The sequence below is a fragment of the Triturus cristatus genome, chromosome 6 (genome assembly GCF_964204655.1).
Source record: "Triturus cristatus chromosome 6, aTriCri1.1, whole genome shotgun sequence".
In the NCBI taxonomy this organism is placed as follows: Eukaryota; Metazoa; Chordata; class Amphibia; order Caudata; family Salamandridae; genus Triturus; species Triturus cristatus.
This window is the reverse complement of record NC_140589.1, coordinates 867,147,360-867,173,213: the sequence shown is the minus strand read 5'-3', so window position 1 is coordinate 867,173,213 and position 25,854 is coordinate 867,147,360. Positions and strand designations below refer to the sequence as shown.

Genomic DNA, 25,854 nt, shown 5'->3' with positions numbered 1-25,854 from the left:
GCTCTTGAACACAAGCACACACACACACGGAGTAATCCCTTTCATTTCTTTTTAAAAAATAGAGCCTCTTGGAACAAAATATTTGACTATTACTCCGTTTCGTGCAGATGTTTTCAATGCTAACGCTTTAAATTTGTGATACTTGCACCCCTTGTTTAGAGTGCTAAAAACAACACTGCAGTGGCAAGGGCTCTCATTATTATTATCGAGGCCCGAACCATGCAGAGTAACTTGATGTTGCATAAGAATACATGTTCAGTAAACGCGAAGAGAGGAGTAAGACATATTGTTTGAGAAGTGTGGGGCAGTGGGAAATACTACCCCCAACCCAGGCCAACACATGAGTAAGATTCGGGGTCCCAGCTGCGCCGAGGAGTTGAAAATAGAGCACATCTCGCTGGGCATTAATACTCCAGACTTGACGGCTGCACTAGGGGCAAGCATGGGAAAATGTTTGATTGTGTTGTTTTGCGGGATATGACACTCTCTCTCTATGGGAAAATTTTGATTGTGTTGCTTTGCGGGATATGTGTCTCTCTCTCTCTCTCTCTCTCTCTCTCTCTCTCTCTCTCTCTCTCTCTCTCTCTCTCTCTCTCTCTCTCTTTTCTCTCTCTTTCCTCTCTCTCTCTCTCTCTCTCTCTCCTCTCTCTCTCTCTCTCTCTCTCTCTCTCTTTCCTCTCTCTCTCTCTCTCCTCTCTCTCTCTCTCTCTCTCTCTCTCCTCTTCCCCTCTCTCTCTCTCTCTCTCTCTCTCTTCATCCCCTCTCTCTCTCTCTCTCTCTTCTTCCCCTCTCTCTCTTTCCTCTCTCTCTCTCTCCTCTTCCCCTCTCTCTCCTCTTCCCCTCTCTCTCCTCTTCCCCCCTCTGTTAATTTGGTGAGTATCAGGGTTTCCACTTGGATTCACGCCGCCCTCACTCGTCAGGGAGCCGCAAGCCCTTCCCCCGGAGCCGCTGACTGGGGGTCGCAGGCGAACTCCCTGCGCAGGTGTGGGCGGACGGGTCGCTGAAGAGACCCCACGAGTGGAGGGGCGCAGCTCTCTGTGTTTTGTGGACCATCAGTGCAAAAAAACGCAGACGCTCACAGCCCAGACAGGGAAAATAGACCAGGACAGAACACCAATATTATGAGCTTTTATTCTTGGGCAAAACGAAGGAGTGAGGAAACATAGTGTGCCCAACGTAGTGTACGTGCTGTGCCCTGGTTCTGCCCGAACCAGTTTTACATGCGCTGATATCTCCGCACTTCAAAGATTAAGAAATGCACAGCAAAGTATGCAACGTGCAGCGCAGCACAACATTCTCATTGCACATATTTAGCAGAAGCAATAACGAGCATGCAAATGAAATGTCCAGATATAAGACTCTGAGACAGACATATGACTGTTCTTTTTTCTGGTCCATTAATGTAAAAGAGGGGTTCCTGTGGCACGAAGTAAAATCAAAAGAAGACGTCAACAGAACACAAAGATTGCAATTTGGGCTACAAAATAGAGGCCAATAGTTTTGCACTTTTTATATGAAACGAAAAATGCAATGCCCGTCTTCCTATTGGTTGGAAACGTCAATGACGCAGTTTCGGTGACAAACTGAGATGTATGAAAGGGCACCGCCTCGTCGCTGTGAATTATGATTTCTTGGCCATGTCACTAATGTTGTGGAACAGCAGTAAGTAAACATTGCACCCGTGTATGTCAGACACAGGCTTACGCGATACGCATGTATTTAGTAGTGCAGAGGCCCCTGTTTTGGTTTATGTGTTTTAACCCCTTCGCTGCTAGGCCTTTTCCCCTCCTGTGCTAAGCCTTTTTTGGGCTATTTGGGGTAGTGCGTGCTTAGGCCCCTGTAACTTTTTGACCACATTAGGTATCCACGCCAAATTTGCGTCCTTTTCTTCCAACATCATGGGGATTCTAAAGGTACCCAGAGTTTGTGGATTCTCTTAGAGAGTTCCCAGAAATTAGTCAAAATACAGCAAAATTTTGTTTTTTGTGTGAAAAATGGGGAAAAGTGGCTGCAAATGAAAGCGTCTGGGTTTTACTCTGCAAATGATATCAAAAAAGGGTTTGTGGGGCTGAGATCACAATTTCTCCAGCTTTTAGGGAATGACAGATTTTTGGCAGAAATCCAACATTTTTTACACAGTTTTGACATTTGTCTGGGACATACCCTATTTTTGCTATTTTTTGTGCTTTCAACCTCCTTCCAGATAATGGTAAAAATGGGTAGAAAAGCAATAATGGATCCTGGAAAGCTATACATTTTTGAAAAGTAGACATTCAGCAAGGGGTCATTTGTGTAGATCCATCAAGGTTTCTTTATAGAAACTAACAGGTAAATATAGGAAAAATTAAAAATTTGTTGAAAAAAGCAGCCTTTTGAGTCAACGTTTTCACCTGTAACTTCTTCGAATTATGACATCTCTTTGAAAGCAATGTACCGTTACATCCGGTGGACCTTCCTGGTTGTGGGGATATATAGGACTTGTAGGTTCACCAAGAGCCCAATGAACCCAGAGTAAAAAACTGAGCAGCATTTTGTAATGGTTTTTTTTTTGTTCCGGGTATATAGCAATTATTGTGGGAAAATGTATACATGTAAAAATCGGTATGAAAGACACCTATGTATTTCTGAAATGGGAACAAATTACAGAGTTTAGAAACCGTGCATATTTGGACATTTTCGAAATTGGGAATACTCTTACTTGCATGACAATTATTGGTCATTTTTCAAAATGACTTTTTTTTTACACAATGTCTTTCATTTGGAAGGGAGAAATGCATCAAAAATCAATAGCTAATAACAGTTGCTTTACAAATCTGAACTACCCTAAGTCTCCCGATAAAAATGGTACCTCACTTGTGTGGGTAGGCATAGTGCCCACGACAGGAAGTGGCTCAAAACCTAAGGTGAACACACCCCATTTTCACAATGAAAATTTACTCTTTTTTTGCGAAGAGTCTAGCTGTAGTTTCTGAACCCTAGCCCTGCCGGCACCTAGGGAAACCTAGCAAACCTATACATTTTTGAAAACTAGACACCCAGGGGAATCCAGGATGGGGTGACTTGACTGCCTCCCACCATGGTCTGTTAGCCAGAATCCCTTGCAAACGTAAAAAATTGACAAAAAAAAACACATTTCTGTGATGGAAAGTTCTGGAATCTGCGGGGATCCACAAATTTCCACCCACCCCGCGTTCCCCAAAGTCCTACAAGAAAAATGGTACCTCGCATGTGTGGGTCGGCATAGTGTCCGCGACAGGAAACGGCGCAAAACGCAACGTGGTCACACCTCAATTTTGCAGTGAAAAATGACCCTTTTTTGGCAAAGTGACTAGCTGTAGTTTTTTAACCCTAGCCCTGCCGGCACCTAGGGAAACCTAGCAAACCTATACATTTTTGAAAACTAGACACCCAGGGGAATACAGGATGGGGTGACTTGACTGCCTCCCACCATGGTCTGTTACCCAGAATCCCTTGCACACGTAAAAAATTAACAAAAAAAACACATTTTCCCCACATTTCTGTGATGGAAAGTTCTGGAATCTGTGGGGATCCACAAATTTCCACCCACCCCGCGTTCCCCAAAGTCCTACGAGAAAAATGGTACCTCACATGTGCGGGTCGGCATAGTGTCCGCGACAGGAAACGGCGCAAAACGCAACGTGGTCACACCTCAATTTTGCAGTGAAAAATGACCCTTTTTTGGCAAAATGACTAGCTGTAGTTTTTGAACCCTAGCCCTGCCGGCACCTAGGGAAACCTAGCCAACCTATACATTTGTGAAAACTAGACACCCAGGGGAATCCAGGATGGGGTGACTTGACTGCCTCCCACCATGGTCTGTTACCCAGAATCCCTTGCAATCGTAAAAAATTGACAAAAAAAAACACGTTTTCCCCACATTTTTGTGATGGAAAGTTCTGGAATCTGCGTGGATCCACAAATTTCCACCCACCCCACGTTCCCCAAAGTCTTACGAGAAAAATGGTACCTCACTTGTGCGTGTCGGCATAGTGGCCACGTCAGGAAACTGCGCAAAACGCAACGTGGTCACACCTCAATTTTGCTGTGAAAACTGACCCTTTTTTGGCAAAGTGACTAGTTGTAGGTTTTGAACCCTAGCTCTGCCGGCACCTAGGGAAACTTGCCAAACCCACGCATTTCTGAAAACTAGACACCCGGCGGCTTCCAGGGAGGTATGGCTTGCGTGGATCCCCCAACGTTTCCTTACCCAGAATCCCCTGCAAACCTCAATTTTACCTGAATAAATCACTTTTTTCACACATTTTGGGGTGGGAAAGTTGTGGCATCACCGGGCTCACACAAATTTACCACCACCCAGTGTTCCCCCAGGTCTCCCGGTAAAAATGGTGCCTCACTTGTGTGGGAGGCCCAAGTACCCGCGGCAGGCAAGGGCCCAAAATGTAGTGAGGTGACATCAAAATGGCCTATTGCAAAACCACCTGGTTTTGCAAGGGGGGTCACTTTGGTTTTTGGCCCGGTGCTCGGCGGCCATCTAGGGAAACCTACCAAACCCACGCATTTCTGAAAACTAGACACCCAGCGGCTTCCAGGGAGGTATGGCTTGCGTGGATCCCCCAACGTTTCCTTACCCAGAATCCCCTGCAAACCTCAATTTTAGCTGAAAAAATCACTTTTTTCACACATTTTGGGGTGGGAAAGTTGTGGCATCACCGGGCTCACACAAATTTACCACCACCCAGCGTTCCCCCAGGTCTCCCGGTAAAAATGGTGCCTCACTTGTGTGGGAGGCCCAAGTACACGCGGCAGGCAAGGGCCCAAAACGTAGTGAGGTGACATCAAAATGGCCTATTGCAAAACCACCTGGTTTTGCAAGAGGGGTCACTTTGGTTTTTGGCCCGGTGCTCGGTGGCCATCTAGGGAAACCTACCAAACCCATGCATTTCTGAAAACTAGACACCCGGCGGCTTCCAGGGAGGTATGGCTTGCGTGGATCCCCCAACGTTTCCTTACCCAGAATCCCCTGCAAACCTCAATTTTAGCTGAAAAAATTACTTTTTTCACACATTTTGGGGTGGGAAAGTTGTGGCATCACTGGGCTCACACAAATTTACCACCACCCAGCGTTCCCTCAGGTCTCCCCGTAAAAATGGTGCCTCATTTGTGTGGGAGGCCCAAGTACCCGCGGCAGGCAAGGGCCCAAAACGTAGCGAGGTGACATCAAAATGGCCTCTTGCGAAACCACCTGGTTTTGCAAGGGGGATCACTTTGGTTTTTGGCCCGGTGCTCGGCGGCCATCTAGGGAAACCTACCAAACCCACACATTTCTGAAAACTAGACACCCGGCGGCTTCCAGGGAGGTATGGCTTGCGTGGATCCCCCAACGTTTCCTTACCCAGAATCCCCTGCAAACCTCAATTTTAGCTGAAAAAATCACTTTTTTCACACATTTTGGGGTGGGAAAGTTGTGGCATCACCGGGCTCACACAAATTTACCACCACCCAGCGTTCCCCCAGGACTCCCGGTAAAAATGGTGCCTCACTTGTGTGGGAGGCCCAAGTACCCGCGGCAGGCAAGGGCCCAAAACGTAGTTGGGGGATCCACGCAAGCCATACCTCCCTGGAAGCCGCCGGGTGTCTAGTTTTCAGAAATGTGTGGGTTTGGTAGGTTTCCCTAGATGGCCGCCGAGCACCGGGTCAAAAACCAAAGTGACCCCCCTTGCAAAACCAGATTAACTATTGTTCCTACAGCGTGAGAATTTTGGAGTAAAATTGCGAAGAAAATGTGGCAGACATTTTGAGGTTTGCAGGACATTGGGGATAAAAAAATGTTTTCGAATTCAGAAGAGAGACATCACCATGAACTCCCATGGGTTTTCAACAATATCTACAGTTGGTGGGTTATTCTTACATGGAACGTGTACCTTGGCAGAGAAACTAAAGACAAACATTGCTGCACAACCATCTATTCCTCAAACACATCCTGGTTGGATTTGGCATGAGGGCGAGTCATGGTTCAGTGTATTAAATTTTATTAACTAGAGATTTCACAAAATTGAAATGCACTGTCAATAATTAAATTCACAAAAAACCAAACCAATGACTCGCAGCTCGTGAGCTGTAAAGCCACGTCAAGGCACCAACCACTTTACAGGCCATTCACACACCTTTCATACGTGATACAAACAAGATCATTCGCATCAACAGGTACAAAAGCAACACAGTACAAAATTCACCAAAAAGGGACAAGGTACACCCTACTTCAGAAAAACAAATATTACTGCACAGCCATCTGATCCGCAAGCACACACACATACTGGTTGGATTTGGCACAAGGGTGAGTGATGGTTCAGTAGATACAATTGTATTAGCAAGTGATTTCACAAAACATGAAATGCACTGGTAATAATTGAAAGGGCGAGAAACTGAACCATTGACTCACAGCTCGTGAGCTGTAAAGCCACGACAAGGCACCAACCTCTTTACAGGCCATTCATACACCTTTCACACGTGTGAGACATACAAAACCATCCACACCGCCAGCCGCGGGCCCATCACATAACAAAACTCACACCAGCACACAGCGCCATTCAAGGGCCCATCACTTTCACACGCCCACAATCCAGACACAGCAACTACACATGCTGATGGATTGCGTGGAGTGGCACTCAGCTAGCAGTGTGTGTAGTGACCAGCAGAAAGTCACTACTCGCACACAGCCAGCCGAGCTCCAGTCCACACACACCGCTAGCAGAGCGCCAGTCCACACACTCCTCTAGCAGAGCGCCAGTCCACGCACACCGTTAGCCAAGCGCCAGTCCAGGCACACCGCCAGGCAATCGCCAGTCCAGGCACACCGCCAGCCAATCGCCAATCCACGCACACCGCTAGCGAAGCTCCAGTCCACTGACACCTCCAGCCAAGCACCAGTCCGCACACACCACCAGTCCACGCACACCGCCAGCCAAGTACCAGTCCACGCACACCGCCAGCCAAGCACCATTTCCACGCACACCGCCTGCCAAGCTCCAGTCCACGCACACCACCGGGAAACATCCTTTACCACGCAACCATTACAACGCGGTATGGTTACATCGTGGTTTTAACAACACAAGTCGTTACACCGACTTGCACTGGAGGGCGCTGTAGGATAAGGAATAGTGTGAATTACTTTCCAGCACCTTCCCTACTGTACGTAGACTGGAATTGGAATAGTAATTCACACTATTCCTATGTCCAGCGCCCTCCAACGCAAGTCGATGTAACGACTTGCGTTGTTAAAACCGCGATGTAACATACCGCGTTGTAATGGTACGCGTTGTTACATCATACATCCACACCACCAGCCAAGCTCCAGTCCACAGACACCTCCAGCCAAGCACCAGTCTGCACACACCACCAGTCCACGCACACCGCCAGCCAAGTACCAGTCCACGCACACCGCCAGCCAAGCACCATTCCACGCACACCACCAGCCAAGCCCCAGTCCACAGACACCACCAGCCAAGCACCAGTCCGCACACACCACCAGTCCACGCACACCACCGGCCAAGTACCAGTCCACGCACACCGCCAGCCAAGCACCATTCCACGCACACCGCCAGCCAAGCACCATTCCACGCACACCGCCAGCCAAGCACCATTCCACGCACACCGCCAGACTAGCTCCAGTCCACGCACACCACCAGCCACGCACACCGCCAGTCCATGCACACCGCCAGTACACGCTCACCGCCAGCCAAGCACCATTCCACGCACACCACCAACCAAGTGCCAGTCCACACACACCAACAGCCAAGCGCAAGCCTACACACACCGCCATCACATTTAGGATTTTTTTTAGAAAAAAATAAAAACACAAACAAATCGCAAATAGATACAAATCTTGTAACAGAAAATCAGCAACTAAATACATTGCACTAACACCATCCTTGAAACAGAATCAAATTATCCAAAGAATACAGACCAGGCAGTTCACTTTACCACTCATGAATGCTCCCAATAATTCTTTCGCGTGTGGTACGCTCTAAAACAAGCAGGAAGACACAGTGCAGGATGAGAAGGACAGTCGGGGCAGTACATACGACTCTCCTTCCGTGTACCTCTTCGCCAACAGACTCTACATCTCCTACTGGGAAAATCTTTTGAGGGTGTGGGAGGAATGTGATCTGGAAAGTGGCGATCTTTCAATCTAGCAACATCCTCCACCACTCCAACTCTAGGAACACTTGCCTGTTCCACTACAACAAGGCTGCCTATTACAGACTCCTGAAACTTAGCAAAAGTCATCTTTGACTCAGGGCAAGAATCCTGGAACACAACAAAAGCATTAAACATTGCCAAGTGGAAAAGATGGATAGCCAACTTCTTGTACCAAATGTAAGCCTTACAAAGAGCAGTGTAAGGTTCCAACCTCTGATCTACTCTGTCAACACCACCCATGTGCCTATTATAGTCTAAAATGCACACAGGTTTGCGCGCTTCAGCGACCTGCCCCCAAACAGTCACAGGTGCAGTGCTTTCATCATGGATGGTAGTCAGCATGTAGACATCTCTCCTGTCTGAAAACGTCACAGCAAGAAGCTCCTGGCAACGCAACGCACTGCACTGTCCCCGCACAAGCTTTTGACAAACAAGTTCTTTCGGGAAACCTTTACGGTTAGAGCGGATTGTGCCACAGGCAACAGTGTCCACTTTGGCCAATTCCCTGAACAACCGCACACCAGTGTAGAAGTTATCTACATATAAATGGTGGCCTTTGTTGAAAAATCCTCTACCAAGTTCCCAAACAAGTTTCTCAGTCACTCCAAAAGTGGACAGACAACCAGGGAGGTTAATCCTAGATTCCTTACCGGTGTACACCCTGAAATTAGACACATATCCAGTCCTACTGTCACACAGCATATACAGCTTTATTCCATAGCGTGCCCTCTTACTAGGGATGTATTGCCTAAAAACCAAGCGGCCCTTGAACAACACCAAAGACTCATCCACTGCAATTTCTTTCCCAGGGGCATAAATCTCAGAAAATCGATCAACAAAGTGATCAAGGACAGGCCTAATCTTAAAAAGACGGTCACAATCAGGGTGATCCCGTGGCAACGCTAAACCATTATCAACAAAATGCATCCTCCGAAGCAGAAGCAAATACCTGTCACGACTCATGACTGCCGGAAAAATAGACGTTGCAATCAAGGGACTGCTAGACCAATATGAAGACATTGATGGCTTCCTTAGCAAGCCCATCAAAAAAGGTAAACCCAAGAACTTCTTCATCTCTTCAACATTTGTGGGAGTCCACCGGGTAGCTCTAGAGTAGGGCCTAAGTCTGGCACTGTTGTCCCTCAAAAACTGTTCGGCATACAAATTAGTCTGCTCAACAATCTCTGCCAAAAACACATCGTCCATAAACAACTGAAAAAAATTTACCGGCAAAAAGTTTTCAGTATTCACTCTAGTCCCTGGAACACCAGTAAACTCTGGCAATGCCGGCTGCACCATGCCAGGGGCAACGCAGAGTTCATCACTTTCAAAGGGAAGCCTTGCAGCCCCAGCCTGCTGCCCAGATGCCTCTTGCCGCACTACACCAACGGGAAGCCTTGCAGCCGCAGGCTGCAGCCCAGAAGCCTCTTGCCGCACTACACCAACGGGAAGCCTTGCAGCCCCAGGCTGCAGCCCAGATGCCTCTTGCCGCACTATCGGCACATCAGTCTCCTCTTCTAACACAGGCACTTCATCCGCACTAAGAGTATCTTCATCATCCGATGACTCCATACGGAGAGAAAACTCACTGCCAGAATCGTCCCCTGCCTCCTCTCCCTCAGATGCAGAGTCAGTCTCTGAACCAATATCAGAGGAAGACTCAAACAGCAAACCAACAACCTGCTGAGCAGTAATCCTGCGGCTAGCCATTATACTTACTAAGATTGAAGACTGCACAAACAAGTCAACAACAACCAACAATGTGCAAACCAAGTAAGTAAAGAAATGTGTACCTTTATCACAATGATCAATGTACTCAAAAACTATAGAATTCAATTCCAAGAGACAGCTACACTCACCAGAACCTACTTTGCAGTGACACAGCAAAAACCAACGATATCCAACTAGAGAGAAGAAAAAAAAAGCAAATTACTCACAAGACAACAAAATACACATCGAGCACAAATGCAAACAGTTTTTGCCAAGGGGTCGCTTCCTCATGCAGAAAAATACATCCCTGTTGTCTAGTGGGCTTCTCTGCCCCAGTTGGGAGCAGAAACGAACAGAAAGACGACCGATCTGCCCCCACGGGGGGCAGAAAAGTCTTCCCATTATTTATGCCCCAAAGGAAGCGACCCTTGCAGAAGGGGTCGCTTCCTAAATAAAAAAGAAGACTTCCCTGGTGTCTAGTGGGCTTTTCTGCCCCCCCTGGGAGCAGAAACGGGCAGAAAGACGACCGATCTGCCCCCAGGGGGGGCAGAAAAGTCTTCAAATTATTATGCCCGCCTGGGAAGCGACCCTTGCCCAAGGGGTCGCTTCCTACATAAAGAAAAAGACATCCCTGGTGTCTAGTGGGCTTTTCTGCCCCCCCCTGGGGGCAGACACGGCCAGAAAGACGACCGATCTGCCCCCAGGGGGGGGCAGAAAAGTCTTCGAATTATTTTGCCCCCCAAGGAAGCGACCCTTGCCCAAGGGGTCGCTTCCTACATAACGAAAAAGACATCCCTGGTGTCTAGTGGGCTTTTCTGCCCCCCCTGGGGGCAGAAACGGGCAGAAAGACGACCGATCTGCCCCCAGGGGGTGCAGAAAAGTCTTTGAATTATTTTGCCACCCTAGGAAGCGACCCTTGCCCAAGGGGTCGCTTCCAACATAACGAAAAAGACATCCCTGGTGTCTAGTGGGCTTTTCTGCTCCCCCTGGGGGCAGAAACGGGCAGAAAGAAGACCGATCTGCCCCCAGGGGGGGCAGAAAAGTCTTCGAATTATTTTGCCCCCCAAGGAAGCGACCCTTGCCCAAGGGGTCGCTTCCTACACAACATAAAAGACATCCCTGGTGTCTAGTGGGCTTTTTTGCCCCCCCCTGGGGGCAGAAACGGGCAGAAATACGACCGATCTGCCCCGGGGGGGCAGAAAAGACTTCGAAAAATGTTGCACCCCTAGGAAGCGACCCTTGCGCAAGGGGTCGCTTCCCAAATTCCAAAACACACATCCCTGGTGTCTAGTGGGGCATCCCTGCTCCACGATCGCGACGCTGTGCGCGATCGTGGAGCAGGAATGCCCTGTATTGAGACATCAGGGGAGAGGAAATACTCTTTCCTCTCCCCCCGATGCCTCAATACTACAGATATCACCCCCGCGGCCCCCACCGGACAAGCAAACCTACCTCTGCTCCCTTGGACGCGTTGGAAGAAATGGATTCCAGCGCGTCCAATGCTTCCTGATGACGTCGGCGCGTGCTGTGCGCGCTGACGTCATGGGGAAGCGTGGGGGGACTCGGGGTGGCAGCGGAAGCTCTTCCGCTGCCACCCCCCTCTGTGGGGGCACGATCGATGCCCCAGGGGGGGAGCGCCAGCGCTCCCCCCCTGGGGCTGTGCTCATGACGGAGCGGTTCCGTCATAAGCACAGCCCAACCGATGCTCATGACGGAACCGCTCCGTCATGAGCATCGAAGGGGTTAAAAACATGCAAGCAGTGTGTAAACACACACTTTGTACTTATAGGCTTTGCTTACGAGAAGCAAAACTGGAAATAACTGCGCCTCTTAGTACTTATAGTCCTTGCTTCCGAGAAGCAAGGCTGGCAGTAAAATTGCGTGTTTATGCATCGCTTGCAGGTTTTCAAAACACATAAATAAAAATCAGTGTAATTTACAATGACAATAGCTCAAACTCCCGGAAATGCGAGACCTATTGCATAGCAAATGCTTGTTTTGTTAGTCATATCTTTTTGGGTAGTCTCTCTTCCATATGGGACGGGGTTTCCCTTAATGTCAAGATTTTTGATTTATTGTTAGCGCTTGCCTTTCAACAAATTACTATTAATTGGAAAGACTTCTCGAAGATTTCCTATAGAGCTTGGTGGTACACTGTTTGTCATAACCACAGGTTAGACACTTCCTTTGTATACCCACCTCAAATAGCTACAAAACGTGTTGACTTGTGGTCACCTGTTACAACATTTATTGATAATAGTGCCAAAAGATGTTCTATGCCAAAACCGTCTCAACAAGAGGTCCCCAAACCACCTTGACCTTCCTAGGAGTTCCCTAAGTTTCTGTCATATTTTTCATAGTGCACACGGTTCATTTATTGTACATTGATCTCTGTTGTGTTTTATCTTTGTATTATTTGTCCAATTTCTTCATTTCTAAGCAGCGAGATTGGAATGTGATATTACAACTTTTATAGCGTATTCTTTGTATGGACACCTTGTTTTTTTTTTCTTTTAATAAAATTCTTTGAACTTAATAAAAAAAAATATGAAACTTGGTAAAAATCTGACAAACGTAATGTTGAGCGTGTTCTACCAGCCTGCTATGCGGGGCAATAGAGTGCTGGTTTGCACCCATACATTTGTTAAGTCGTGTAGCATTTTACGGTCTTTATATTTTCCATATAGTCCTGCGGTTGTTATGCGCCATTTAATGAAAAGTACACTACTACCTGTGATTCTGCCACAATTTTGTGATCTGGTGTAATGTTACATAATTGAATTTGCAGACCACAATTCTTTGGAAAACCCACACATATTTGGTATCTTCAGACTCCAGACATTCAGGGCAATATTTCATTAGTTGCAGTGTCAAGAGTTTTGTCCATTTAAGCAGTACAGTAAAATATTTAACAAATTTGTTGAAAATATCTCCACATTTTTCATTTATGCTCGTGCTGTAATGAGATAATGATGTGGGTCGTTCAGAAATAAATAGCCCTCGGTGTAATGAATAAAATATAGTTTTTAATGTCGTTTTTTAAAAGCTTCAGGACAGTTGGAGCACACAAACCCTGCTAGTGAAAGGATTAAAACCGTGTTTTCTATTTTTGAAACAACATTTATAAACCATGATTCATACCACCAATATTTATTTATTTTTTACTGAAAACCAATTGTTGATAATTGTTCATCCGAGATTCTGCCTTTCCTTGCCCTTCCTCAGCATGGTGCACAGATCCACTTTGAGGTATTCATAGCTGTATGGCATCGCCCCCGGGTCTGTTTCTTTGAATTAGACATGTATTTGTATTTATCACTGCTGACTTGTCAGGCCGAGTTAGGGGTTTAGCCACAGCCAATCCCCTTATGCGTTCAGGGAAGTAAGACTGAGAAACTATCATTCGCTGTTATTTATCTCTTGGCATACTTTCCAGAATAAGTCGCTGGCTTCCTGTTGCCCTGCAAGATAAGTGTTTTTTGCTGCCTGTGACATGGGCCACCTTGCAACCTGTGGTCCATATACTATCGCTGTTGTAGGGATTCCATTTACCAAAAGGGGAATTCTGCCCAATTGTCATGAAAATCTAGTACACAGCAGAGTTATAGGTACGGTATAAACCTCAGACACCATTTTACTCAGTTCTCTATATAAGATTTCCCATACTTCATATGAACGGTAATTCTGCTGCACCACCAGTGTCAGTGTCATTTTAAGTGCTCCGCCCCTTTGCAATGTCATCAGAAAGGGCAGTCCTAGGCCATCGCGCCGGGAGTTCCCCTGCTGCTCCATAGCCCGGAAGTGCTTTAACAAACTATGGGGCAGATCTATATTGGAGATGCGCCACTTTTACGCCGCCGTTGCGTCACTTTTGTGACGCAGCGGCGGTGTAAACCCTGCGCCACGTTGCGCCATATTTACATCGTGACGCATCTATGGAGATGCGTCACGATGTAAAGCCCTGCGCCACGTAAAACCTGCGTCAGGTTTCACGTGGGCGTGTCGACAGAGGGGGGGGGGTGTTCCGTCGCAGGAACGCCCCTGAAAAGTGACTCAGTCAAATCTATAAGATTTGACTGAGTCACTTTCCCAACGCTGATGCGCCAAAACCCTGCGCCTGCTTGAAGCAGGCGTAAGGCTTGACGCACCATGTTAGGGATAGGGTAGGTTGGAACAGTGCTGGAGTTGCGTCGCGCTTGCGACGCAACTGAAGCACTGCGCCAACCTTACGCCATCGGATGCGTCACGCATCTGTTTATTCCTGCGCCATGATGCGCTGCATTGTAAATGCGGCGCATCATGTGTGGCGCAAGGGTAAACTTGCGTGATGCATCATTCCTGGCGCACCCTTGCTGATTTGCAGGGATGCGCCAGGAAACATAAATCTGCTCCTATGGGCCCAACAGGGGGGTTGTAGGAATGTGCATTTCCCATAGGCACGAAGTGACTTGAGAATAACGTCTATGACTGGGGTGCAGCATGCGTCTAGCTGAGTGTGGTAGTGCTGTCACTATAGCTGTACATATTATTGTATGCTGTAGTAAGTTTTTTATTCTGAAATATGTATTTTGAAGTTAACGTGTTTTCATGTTTAATTATTATTTTTTGTCTTATTAATCCGGGACCAGTCGGGGTACACTTTATAGTAAGAATGTATTTGCCACCCTTTCTCTCACTTTCTCTCTTTGACAGTTTTCCCATGACAAATGAAAGAAAGCGATTTGAGGGTTAAAAACATGGGTGAGACCCGTGTTTGTTATAGGCTCTGGAAAGCACAAGTATCAGGAGACAATTATAGCAAATTGTCCATGTTACCAGAGTAGTTTAAAGTATGCAGTAATGGTTTTACAATAAGTCACTTAACGAAAGATTTCACCACATTTATAATATATTTTAATACACTTTTTATTTTATTCGAATTATGGACAAAGACATTTTTAGAGAAATAAACAAGTTTATCTCATCTGACATTTAGGATTGTTTCCTGTTGTTTAAATGTATACCTTTCCTCGTTTCCACATGTTTTTAATTCAGTTTTATTAATTGATAAGATGTTAGAAAGATGTTGGAAGGTGTCCATTTTAGAAATGCTAAGCTTTCAATGATGCTTCTTCTTTGACCCCCATCTACACTCCTACTGACGAGATGTCTCTCTACAACTACAAAAAATACTCAGAATTACCATTTCATTATTCTTCCCACTCATTATACTAGGATCACATCTCACAGATCCTCCAATTGATCTCTCTAACATGGATATTTCCCTTCATGACCACCTACTCACTATTGCCATCAAAGTACTGATCGATTGGAAGTCGAGCAACAATGTCTCATATCATACCTAGTGGGCCAGGGTTACCAATCTAAGAAGCACACACATAACTCAATCTAGTACCAAAGGTTACCCTGTAACCTCCCAATGTATTTGGGAGGTGCTAGACCTCTTTATTCGCAACCCATCCCCCTAATGGGAAATCCTCTAATACCAATACCTCCTGGGTACAGGTTCTTTCATCACCAACATTACCTACATTTTACCATGTCTCCTAATGATTCACATGACACCACCTCTCCCCCCTTCTTCCCCACTACCCCTATCCTTAGATACTGCACCAGACCCCACTTATTATGATGTGTACAATATGCATATAGTACTGACACGCACTCCTCAAGACTCGCCCATATCCCCTAACATCTATCGCTCCATACTTCTCCCACACATCAATGTTCTAGCTTTAAATTACAATCCCTTGGTATAGTTCCCACTTAATAGCAATCTGCAAACACTGTTAATGACAATTATAAATATCACATTGAAGTACATGTCTTCACATTGATAATTATTTCCTTACATTTTTTCTTCTCCCCCTTGTTTTCCTCTATTTGTTTTTCTTATTACTAAAAATGCTGATTGAATATTTTGAACAGAAAAAAAAATCATTTAGTACTCCCTTGCAAACCATAGCTTCTCCCTCATTGTTTTCACTATCGTAACCCGGAGTTCCATGAGATAAAATGAATTGCCTATGGGCGATAAAGGGATCCCGTCCCTCTGATGCAAGTTATGGTTTTCTTACTCAAGCTTCCTGTGCTCCAAACAACCAATGCCTTGTGCTACAGAAAACCGTTTAATTTCCATATTCACTTTTTTCCTTGTTCCTTCGATTGCCTCGGCTTTCTTTCCGCTTTCCAAATCGTTCTTTGGACTAGTTCTGTCCAAGTGATTTATGTTCCAAACCACAATCTCCTAATTCTCCTGAGATTCATTTTCAGGTTCTTTGCTAAAGCTAAACTTGATAGCCAAATCAGATCTTTTGCACCAACGTGCAGAACTAGCAAGCATGGACAATTCAGCCCTTTTGTTGACTCTGCCATGGTGGGCAAAACGTAAGCCACTGCATCCCTCCTTTTCCGCACTCAATTCTTTAGCCATCTAGTCACAAACGCCTTCAAGAAGGCATGGGTTAGCCTGCATGGCAGTCTGTTTAATAAATTAATGCCCAGTAATCCAAGACAGGGTCTCCTCACTGCTTGACCAGGAACCAGCCAGCAAACAACATTAACAAGAACAATGTTATCTTAAATATCCCAACTAAAGGAGTGCATACAAAACTGATCTATTAGCAAACCAAGCAAACCCAATGCCTGTTGCAGCAGTTGTAACTCCACATATGCTGTCAAGATTGACCATCCCCATGCTTGAAATTTTTCCCTTCAGTCACTCCTCTGTTAGACTGAAATTGTTCCCGCCTCGTCATATTTAAGCCCCACTATACCTCTAGAATCCCTCTTTGCCGTCCTGATTTTTTCCTCATGCATCCTGCTGTGCCTACCGTCTTGTCCAGCCACCACTTACTTCTGTCTTTATTCCTCGTTCATCGCGCATCAAACCTTCTCTCACCGATCTTTTAACTACTGCTTTTTATTTTTACCTCCCATGAACCCCCATTGGCCAAATTGACGACCAAGCTCATTCTTTTACTTGGTTGGAACTGTAATATTTCCATTCTGACACATTTCTGTCTTGTCCCCATCCTTAGCTCATCCTGCTTTCGCTGTGCTGTCCTTTGTGTTCTGGCAACTTAAGTACACCAGTCCTTCCATGTTATCTTTCCTCTTGATTTTTACTACCCCATGCTTCCATCTTTTCCAATTGCGCTCCCTTGTTTGCAATTCCTCACCCCTTCTACAATCTCCCCCTCCTCAAACTGATTTTTGTCCTCGTCATAGTCTAAAACTATCAGCTAAACCTAAATCCTCTATTTCATCCTTCACTCTTCTTCACTAGTATTTGACACCTCCCTGTCATCAACCACATGTTAACAAACATTCTCTCTCTGTCTCGCTCTCACTCTGGCCCTTTGCCTCACTCTCTTGCTTTCTGTGCAGTTCTCTTGGCATTAAACCAGATTGGTCGCACACTGCTACACCTACCAGGCGTGTTCCCCCAATGAAAATGGTCCCTGAAGGTCAGCGTCGGCGGATACACCTATGCTCGAGTGTGAATGCAAGTATGCGTGGCGTGTGCCATCCCTGGACACGTGTTTCGAGGTAGTTGCCTCTCGTCAGCAGGGAGTAGGAAAATGTGTGGGGTTGCTGTGTAAGCTGCTAAAATCGTTACCAGGTCTAGTACCTCTCGTAGCGCGCAGGTGCGTAACCATGAGTCCGTCGACTCCACCGGCTCAAGGGAGCCTGAATATAAAGTTAAACCAGATTGGTCGCACACTGCTACACCTACCAGGCGTGTTCCCCCAATGAAAATGGTCCCTGAAGGTCAGCGTCGGCGGATACACCTATGCTCGAGTGTGAATGCAAGTATGCGTGGCGTGTGCCATCCCTGGACACGTGTTTCGAGGTAGTTGCCTCTCGTCAGCAGGGAGTAGGAAAATGTGTGGGGTTGCTGTGTAAGCTGCTAAAATCGTTATCAGGTCTAGTACCTCTCGTAGCGCGCAGGTGCGTAACCATGAGTCCGTCGACTCCACCGGCTCAAGGGAGCCTGAATATAAAGTTAAACCAGATTGGTCGCACACTGCTACACCTACCAGGCGTGTTCCCCCAATGAAAATGGTCCCTGAAGGTCAGCGTCGGCGGATACACCTATGCTCGAGTGTGAATGCAAGTATGCGTGGCGTGTGCCATCCCTGGACACGTGTTTCGAGGTAGTTGCCTCTCGTCAGCAGGGAGTAGGAAAATGTGTGGGGTTGCTGTGTAAGCTGCTAAAATCGTTATCAGGTCTAGTACCTCTCGTAGCGCGCAGGTGCGTAACCATGAGTCCGTCGACTCCACCGGCTCAAGGGAGCCTGAATATAAAGTTAAACCAGATTGGTCGCACACTGCTACACCTACCAGGCGTGTTCCCCCAATGAATAGCATAGGTGTATCCGCCGACGCTGACCTTCAGGGACCATTTTCATTGGGGGAACACGCCTGGTAGGTGTAGCAGTGTGCGACCAATCTGGTTTAACTTTATATTCAGGCTCCCTTGAGCCGGTGGAGTCGACGGACTCATGGTTACGCACCTGCGCGCTACGAGAGGTACTAGACCTGATAACGATTTTAGCAGCTTACACAGCAACTCCACACATTTTCCTACTCCCTGCTGACGAGAGGCAACTACCTCGAAACACGTGTCCAGGGATGGCACACGCCACGCATACTTGCATTCACACTCGAGCATAGGTGTATCCGCCGACGCTGACCTTCAGGGACCATTTTCATTGGGGGAACACGCCTGGTAGGTGTAGCAGTGTGCGACCAATCTGGTTTAACTTTATATTCAGGCTCCCTTGAGCCGGTGGAGTCGACGGACTCATGGTTACGCACCTGCGCGCTACGAGAGGTACTAGACCTGATAACGATTTTAGCAGCTTACACAGCAACTCCACACATTTTCCTACTCCCTGCTGACGAGAGGCAACTACCTCGAAACACGTGTCCAGGGATGGCACACGCCACGCATACTTGCATTCACACTCGAGCATAGATGTATCCGCCGACGCTGACCTTCAGGGACCATTTTCATTGGGGGAACACGCCTGGTAGGTGTAGCAGTGTGCGACCAATCTGGTTTAACTTTATATTCAGGCTCCCTTGAGCCGGTGGAGTCGACGGACTCATGGTTACGCACCTGCGCGCTACGAGAGGTACTAGACCTGATAACGATTTTAGCAGCTTACACAGCAACTCCACACATTTTCCTACTCCCTGCTGACGAGAGGCAACTACCTCGAAACACGTGTCCAGGGATGGCACACGCCACGCATACTTGCATTCACACTCGAGCATAGGTGTATCCGCCGACGCTGACCTTCAGGGACCATTTTCATTGGGGGAACACGCCTGGTAGGTGTAGCAGTGTGCGACCAATCTGGTTTAACTTTATATTCAGGCTCCCTTGAGCCGGTGGAGTCGACGGACTCATGGTTACGCACCTGCGCGCTACGAGAGGTACTAGACCTGATAACGATTTTAGCAGCTTACACAGCAACTCCACACATTTTCCTACTCCCTGCTGACGAGAGGCAACTACCTCGAAACACGTGTCCAGGGATGGCACACGCCACGCATACTTGCATTCACACTCGAGCATAGGTGTATCCGCCGACGCTGACCTTCAGGGACCATTTTCATTGGGGGAACACGCCTGGTAGGTGTAGCAGTGTGCGACCAATCTGGTTTAACTTTATATTCAGGCTCCCTTGAGCCGGTGGAGTCGACGGACTCATGGTTACGCACCTGCGCGCTACGAGAGGTACTAGACCTGATAACGATTTTAGCAGCTTACACAGCAACTCCACACATTTTCCTACTCCCTGCTGACGAGAGGCAACTACCTCGAAACACGTGTCCAGGGATGGCACACGCCACGCATACTTGCATTCACACTCGAGCATAGGTGTATCCGCCGACGCTGACCTTCAGGGACCATTTTCATTGGGGGAACACGCCTGGTAGGTGTAGCAGTGTGCGACCAATCTGGTTTAACTTTATATTCAGGCTCCCTTGAGCCGGTGGAGTCGACGGACTCATGGTTACGCACCTGCGCGCTACGAGAGGTACTAGACCTGATAACGATTTTAGCAGCTTACACAGCAACTCCACACATTTTCCTACTCCCTGCTGACGAGAGGCAACTACCTCGAAACACGTGTCCAGGGATGGCACACGCCACGCATACTTGCATTCACACTCGAGCATAGGTGTATCCGCCGACGCTGACCTTCAGGGACCATTTTCATTGGGGGAACACGCCTGGTAGGTGTAGCAGTGTGCGACCAATCTGGTTTAACTTTATATTCAGGCTCCCTTGAGCCGGTGGAGTCGACGGACTCATGGTTACGCACCTGCGCGCTACGAGAGGTACTAGACCTGATAACGATTTTAGCAGCTTACACAGCAACTCCACACATTTTCCTACTCCCTGCTGACGAGAGGCAACTACCTCGAAACACGTGTCCAGGGATGGCACACGCCACGCATACTTGCATTCACACTCGAGCATAGGTGTATCCGCCGACGCTGACCTTCAGGGACCATTTTCATTGGGGGAACACGCCTGGTAGGTGTAGCAGTGTGCGACCAATCAGGTTTAACTTTATATTCAGGCTCCCTTGAGCCGGTGGAGTCGACGGACTCATGGTTACGCACCTGCGCGCTACGAGAGGTACTAGACCTGATAACGATTTTAGCAGCTTACACAGCAACTCCACACATTTTCCTACTCCCTGCTGACGAGAGGCAACTACCTCGAAACACGTGTCCAGGGATGGCACACGCCACGCATACTTGCATTCACACTCGAGCATAGGTGTATCCGCCGACGCTGACCTTCAGGGACCATTTTCATTGGGGGAACACGCCTGGTAGGTGTAGCAGTGTGCGACCAATCTGGTTTAACTTTATATTCAGGCTCCCTTGAGCCGGTGGAGTCGACGGACTCATGGTTACGCACCTGCGCGCTACGAGAGGTACTAGACCTGATAACGATTTTAGCAGCTTACACAGCAACTCCACACATTTTCCTACTCCCTGCTGACGAGAGGCAACTACCTCGAAACACGTGTCCAGGGATGGCACACGCCACGCATACTTGCATTCACACTCGAGCATAGGTGTATCCGCCGACGCTGACCTTCAGGGACCATTTTCATTGGGGGAACACGCCTGGTAGGTGTAGCAGTGTGCGACCAATCTGGTTTAACTTTATATTCAGGCTCCCTTGAGCCGGTGGAGTCGACGGACTCATGGTTACGCACCTGCGCGCTACGAGAGGTACTAGACCTGATAACGATTTTAGCAGCTTACACAGCAACTCCACACATTTTCCTACTCCCTGCTGACGAGAGGCAACTACCTCGAAACACGTGTCCAGGGATGGCACACGCCACGCATACTTGCATTCACACTCGAGCATAGGTGTATCCGCCGACGCTGACCTTCAGGGACCATTTTCATTGGGGGAACACGCCTGGTAGGTGTAGCAGTGTGCGACCAATCTGGTTTAACTTTATATTCAGGCTCCCTTGAGCCGGTGGAGTCGACGGACTCATGGTTACGCACCTGCGCGCTACGAGAGGTACTAGACCTGATAACGATTTTAGCAGCTTACACAGCAACTCCACACATTTTCCTACTCCCTGCTGACGAGAGGCAACTACCTCGAAACACGTGTCCAGGGATGGCACACGCCACGCATACTTGCATTCACACTCGAGCATAGGTGTATCCGCCGACGCTGACCTTCAGGGACCATTTTCATTGGGGGAACACGCCTGGTAGGTGTAGCAGTGTGCGACCAATCTGGTTTAACTTTATATTCAGGCTCCCTTGAGCCGGTGGAGTCGACGGACTCATGGTTACGCACCTGCGCGCTACGAGAGGTACTAGACCTGATAACGATTTTAGCAGCTTACACAGCAACTCCACACATTTTCCTACTCCCTGCTGACGAGAGGCAACTACCTCGAAACACGTGTCCAGGGATGGCACACGCCACGCATACTTGCATTCACACTCGAGCATAGGTGTATCCGCCGACGCTGACCTTCAGGGACCATTTTCATTGGGGGAACACGCCTGGTAGGTGTAGCAGTGTGCGACCAATCTGGTTTAAGTTCTCTTGGCATTGTCCAGGAGGTCGACCTGTACATCTCTCTCCCTTCTGATGCATACCAAAGCCACCCCAGACATAGGCAATTCCTGGACACCCTCATTGGCCCCTTGCACCGCAGTGTCTGTCCATAGGCGATCCACCGAGGAAGTTGTGCATAGTTGGAAGTCTCTCCGACCGTCCCAGGCTTTTCTTTATCGAAGCACAGGGCACATTCCTCTTCATCCACCCACCTCTCCCTTCCTTCAACCCCCTCTTTGTTTATCCATACCTATGGCTCATTAAATCATGTACTCTCTAAATCCATTTTTATAACTGTATGTTCATTCTCCATTAGCACTCTTTGCTCCACTGAAACCTTTCCTGTTCTCATCATCTTCTTGGTGTCTTCCCCTTTTGCATTCTTCACCCTTCCTGTATTACCACCCAATATGTAAAGCTCGTGTTACCCTCCTCCATTTCAGTCCAGTCCTGCCCATCTGTTTTTAGTATTGCCTGTTTCACCTTCTAATGCAATGAACTCCTTTTGACATTTTTTACAACCCAACCTTTCCTTTTGTGAGGACCTCCTTCTTTCTTTGCTTGTAGTCCCACTGTATCCATCCCATCCCTTTTCACTCTGTTGTCGCTTTTGTGCCCCGGTGCTGCGATCTTTCAGACCTCCCTATGCACCACACTTGATGGCTCGTGTAGCTTCCCCTCCATGCGTTCTCTAGAGCCACACTGCTGCACTTTCCCGCCTTGCACTTGCCTTGCCTCGGGCGCATAGCCAGCAGTCCTTGTGACCGTGGCTCTTCAGTGCCATCCTCCATCCCCTGCACAGGCTTTGCACTAGTGCCACTAGATCCTTTCTCTTTTTTCCCTGTTATGCGCGAGATCAATTGCCTCCTTTAAAATGGTTTTCTAATCTTTTCGGATTACCAGTTTGGATGACATAGAGCCGCTCTGTGTAGGCGGCCAGGAGTTTCCTGGTGTTCTAGTCTTCACTCTACCTATTTCCTGAGAATGGACTGAGCAAGCTATGCGCATGTTAAAGAGTGGTGGAATATTCCTCTGGCCAGATATTGTGTGTCCCTGAATCTATATCCCTGTGGCTCTAGGACTAGAAAATAGCCTAATCTGCACATGGAGTCAGTGGAACCAGGCATGTAGGAATATTGCCTGACTTCTGGATTCTCGTCTCTCCATAGATCTGTTAAGGCCAGTGCTGAGGTGAAGTTTTGAAGCAGTGTGTTTCTCCCACTCCCAGGGGTGTACCCCTGATAATCCTAGCTATCTCTCCCCTTATTCTTGCGTTAAATTCACACCCCACGATTATAAGGGAGTCCAGTAGCATAGTCAGCCAATCTCCCATTGTCCCTAGTTTTGTGGTTTGTAGTCCTTAAAGTACCAGGAGGACACGCTGATCTTCTCCCCATTCACATTATATTGCACAAAATACAGCAGTATAAAAACCCATGTTTCTGCGGGACCTACGAAATATCAAAAATATTTCACTGATCCCTGTGAAATATGTTTTTTATTAGAATGGCAGCCCAAACCCACCCTGCAGTGCCTCACCATTGTCGGAGCTGCTTGGGTTATGGGACAGTGGAATACCAAATTATGCACACGGGTTAACTAAATCGCACATCTAGAAATGGTATTGTGTTTCCTTTTTCATGGAAGTAGTATTTAATTTGTAAGAGCAAGAAACCACATTTTTGTTGGAATCTGCACAATATATGGGGAGTCTTTTGAATCCATAATTGTGTAGTAACCACCACAGCATCTCATGTTTTCACTGCCTAACCCCTGTCCATTTCTCTACAAGACATTATTTCAATAAATGCAACTAACCCCTAAACATTAAAATTCCAATAATTGTCCATTGTTAGCTCAACTTGAATAGAGTAGCTTTAACAATCTCCCCCTTTTGCAGACAGAAGGGTTCCGATATAAGTGTAAATATATGGTGAACTTGTGCGACACAACGTGAACTTCAATATGTTTTCAGTGTGCCTGGAAGCCATGTCAGGCGCAACTTTCCAGCCACACCATTTAAAAAAAATAAAAAAAATTGTAGCTTTATATAGCGCGAACTTGACCCGAAGGTATCAGAGCTTTACATGAGCACCATTTGCATTACAGATGGACACATTCATTTTTAAGCACGGGGAGATTAGGTGATTTGCCCAGAATCACAGAATGTTTGAGCCTCTCCCCAGATTCTAACCTGGTTCCCCAGTTTCAAAGTCGGCGGCCCTAGCCGTTAAGCCACACCCTCTATTCTGTTACTTTTTTAAGGCTGCATATTTCCCCAATGTCGAGGAAAACAAAAACGTGATGGATGGATTGTTTAAAATAATCCCAGCCACTAGGAATTTAAAAATGGGCCGCAATTCAGTCCTTAATTTTATTGCCCACCATGCCGCCACAGAATGGGACCAACTATGTGTATGTACATCAGCCTTTTTTTTTTTTTGCAGAGTTTTGTATAGTGCAAACTTGACCCGAATCCAATCGGGTATCAGAGCGCCTTTGTCTTGCTCCAATATCGGGTGCAACATGACTCTCTGTGTGGCACTGTCCATACTATATATTTCAGCACAGTGGGAAGAGCAGCCACATTTGAAAAATAATTTTTTTCCTCTGATGGGAGAAACCCTTTTACTACATCCCCACAATTCTGAAGGTGATCTGTTTCCCTTACCATCCTGGGAAGCGAATTACTCCGGCCTGTACCTGGAGTAAATCTCCAGCCGTTTCCAGGATGGAAAAGTTATTTCAGTTTATGAATGCCCAAATAGGTAATTTTTTGTGAGCATTAAGAAACCTGCCTAGTTAACGACCGTCGCCATCCCAAGTGGGGACTTTTCCACTGTAGATTTCCCACAGTCGTGGGGGGGGGGTCAAAATTTGTAGTAAATAAACTATTTACTTCTGCCAACAATGCTTATTTGAATTCCTTGTAGGCATAAAGGGAGCCGTTTTCGCCCACAAACATATGTTTATGGCTAGAAAATGAAACTGGCCCAGTGTAGTTCACAATGCAAAGCATGTTAAACACTTTTTCTAGAATTCGACATTTTTAACTACAGAATTTAGTATTTTTTACTTCTTTTTACTGCAGACAGCCAAACCGCATTGTCAAGTATTTCACTTATGTTTTTCAGTAAACATTTGCTTATACCAAAAAAACACAATTTTAAAGCGAACAACCCTTAAATAAAACCGTATTATAAAAATATCTAACGAGTTACATTTATATGATCCTAATGTTGTTGTTATCTATGGATTCTGGTTCTATTTCCAAACCACTTTGCCCTTTTCCATGTGGTTTATGTCACCAGAACTTCTCAATGGCAATATTAGACCCTGTTAAATGGTACCTGTCATGTATCCCTGAATATAATATATAGCATATAAAAAGATACCTGGTCTGCTTTGCATGATTTTCTCAACAGTGGTCTCCTATGTGGTGTTGCTCTTGTTTGGGAGAGCTGGAAGGCCAATCATCACAATGGGTTTGTCCTTTATCAGTGTTAGGGGAAACGTGCTTGGAGCTGGCAACACTTAATAAATAACATATATAAATTACTTCATCTTCATTTTCTCTCCACTGGTGTTGGAAGCTGCCTTGCATCGAGAAACTGTACAATCTAAATTCTAGGATTTTCTACTACTACAGGAATTAGAGCTGAACTCAATAGTGTATTGCCCTAGGTGAACTGTTTGCTGTGCGGAAACTCTCTATACAGGGATATGATTAGGCTAGTAACACAAGCCCTCTTCTGCTTTAGGGAGTGTAGAATAAATGATGAAAATTGTAAGTTGTAGCAAAATGCATTTCTGTCTGGTGCAACCACTGACTT

General features: G+C 46.9%; 1 protein-coding gene across 2 annotated transcripts in view; it reads left to right on the top strand.

Moving 5' to 3' along the window:
* AGPAT4 (1-acylglycerol-3-phosphate O-acyltransferase 4) overlaps positions 1 to 25,854 on the top strand; it is a 396,016-nt gene that overhangs the window by 60,719 nt on the left and 309,443 nt on the right. The window lies entirely within an intron of this gene.